The sequence below is a fragment of the Montipora capricornis genome, chromosome 6 (genome assembly GCF_036669925.1).
Source record: "Montipora capricornis isolate CH-2021 chromosome 6, ASM3666992v2, whole genome shotgun sequence".
NCBI lineage: Eukaryota > Metazoa > Cnidaria > Anthozoa > Scleractinia > Acroporidae > Montipora > Montipora capricornis.
The window spans coordinates 2,915,754-2,918,253 of record NC_090888.1 but is presented as its reverse complement, the minus strand read 5'-3'; the positions used below and the strand labels follow the sequence as shown (position 1 = coordinate 2,918,253).

At 39.2% G+C, this 2,500-nt stretch overlaps 1 protein-coding gene across 1 annotated transcript in view; it reads right to left on the bottom strand.

Annotated features, from left to right (window-relative positions):
- LOC138054598 (major facilitator superfamily domain-containing protein 6-like) overlaps positions 1-2,500 on the bottom strand; it is a 10,420-nt gene that overhangs the window by 1,214 nt on the left and 6,706 nt on the right. The window lies entirely within an intron of this gene.

Sequence of the window (2,500 nt, the reverse complement as noted above, 5' to 3'; positions counted from 1 at the left end):
GCAACTGCTTGAAGATAGAAATCCAAGGAAAACCACCTTAGCTTTGGTATTGAAGTGGGCCGACACGAACTGAGAAACTGAGAGGAAAAGATCTGGGTTGGGATTAAACTAAACCCTTGACCTTGAACCCAACATATCCTTGCAATCTAACTTTCACGTGAACTGTACACCTTACTCCGAAATGGCCGAGATTTTTCTATTCTTTTGTTTGCTTACAAATTCAATAGCCCTTTGTCGCCTCGTTCAAGTTTAAATAATCTTTGGGTTCAAGGTTAAATAATCGTTTGCATTTTCAGCTTTAGAACGAGGCAACAATGGCTATTTTTCAAGCAAACAAAAGAATACTAAAATCTTATCCATTTGGAATAAGGTGTATTTTGCTGAAGAAAAAGATCACTTCTTGCAAAGCCCTTTAATTGGCACGTTTACAGAGTAACTTACAGCGTTTACAATGTAACTTAATGTTACAGAGAAGCGAGGCACAGCAAGCGAGCGAGTTTTGTGGAAAGTCCGGTTCGAATGTATCAAATCAGGCGAAAGAGAAAAAGACGAAATTTGCAAACGCAGAAAGTTGCTAAAGAAGCAGCCAGCGAGACGCAAACTGCTGCAATCACCGAAAGAAGACGTGAATCTAATAACGCCCCACACTCGGATGAAGCGGTCGCCAAAAGACGAGTTGTAGTAATTGTCGTTGACTCTGGTAAAGAATATTCGAGGCTGGAAAGTGTGTAATGGTAGACGGGTTAAAAACTGTGGTGAAGTGTTTTTCTGGTGCTTCTGTCGAAGACATGTTCGCCTATATTAAACCACTGGCAACTATCAGACAGAACCCTGAACATGCCGCAATTCTTCATATTGGAACAAATGACCTCAAGACCATAAACCCAAGAAACGTATCTAAGAGAATTGTCGATCTTGGCAACCTAATTGAAGCAAAGTTGCCGAACACTAAGGTATCAATTTCAAGTTTACTAACACGATCAAATTTTGTTAGCTTTGTTAAAAACATTTGAAATTCTGATGAATTGCCGTTGTCACCCGCAAGCAGTTTAACTTTGCATATGAAAGATTCTCTTGAGGGTGTTCTTTCTTTCTTTCTTTCTTTCTTTCTTTCCGCGTAAACGAGGTTTTAAATTGGCTTCTCTTAATATAACCAGTTTGCCTAAGCATATTGATGAATTAAGGATTCTCCTTGCTGACGATCCTGTTGTAATATTATCGATTAATGAAACAAGACTAGATGATAGTGTGAAGGATTGGGAGGTCTGTATCTCGGGCTTTGATTTAATTCGCCGTCATAGAAACAGAAATGGTGGTGGCGTCTGTTTTTTTCTTCAAATCCACCATTTTAACTATTCACTGCCTCCTGATCTTCTTGTTTACCAACTAGAAAATTTATGTATTGAGGTTTGTGACCTTACTCCAAGCCTTTTGTTACAGACCTCCAGATTCATCTTCCGAGATCTTTGCGTATTTCGAATCCCTAATTGGTAGACTCGACGCTCAGAATGTTGAACTGTACCTTATGGGTGACCTAAATTGCAATATGGCATCGTCTACATTGGACATTAGCACGAGTTTACTAAACGGCATTGCTGATGTTTACAGTCTTCATCAACTTCTTAGGGAACCAACTCGTGTAACTTGTTCCTCTTCAATCTTAATTCACTTGATTTTTGCAAATTGTCCTGAAAAGGTGGTTTTTTCGGGAGTCTCTCATGTGGGTATAAGTGATCACAGTCTTGTTCATGTGTATCGCAAACTTGGCGTTGAACGATCTGGAAGGGGCCATAAAACTATAACATATAGAAATTCAAAAACTGTAGAAGAGAAAATTTCTGAATTGACATTGCTGCCCAACAGTGGAACGATCTTCAACTGTTTGATGACCCGAATGATATGTGGCTAGCGTGGAAAGCTTTATTTCTTAGTGCTGTTAACAAACATGCTCCTCTTCGGACCAAGTGTGTTCGCCCATCGAGATGTCCGTGGGTGTGACACCGCATTAAAAAAAGCATTCATGAAAGAGATAAGTTGAAAAGAAAAGTAACAAAGGACTGAGCAAATTTTAAGAAAATTCGCAATCATGTCAAAAACAAGATGAAATCTGCTAAAGAAACACATTACCGGAATGCTCTTCAGGATAGCAAGGGCAGTTCTTGAAGGACCTGGCAAATCATCAATAATCTTACATCTACAAATTCCAACAATTTGACTGTAAAAGAAATAAAACTTAGTGGAAATTCCGTATTAGACTCACAACAAATGTCCGGCTTTTAATAATCATTTTGCTAGCATTGGACCCAGACTTGCCAGTGAGATTCACAGCGACATAAGCGATATCCACAATCGCGAGTTCCTAACCTATTCTGACAAACATTTCGAACTTCAGCCAACTAACATCAATAAAGTGCGCTTTCTTCTATCTAAATTATGCATCTCGAAGGCGACAGGGCTTGACATAATATCTGCTAGACTCCTCATGGAATGTACTGATATG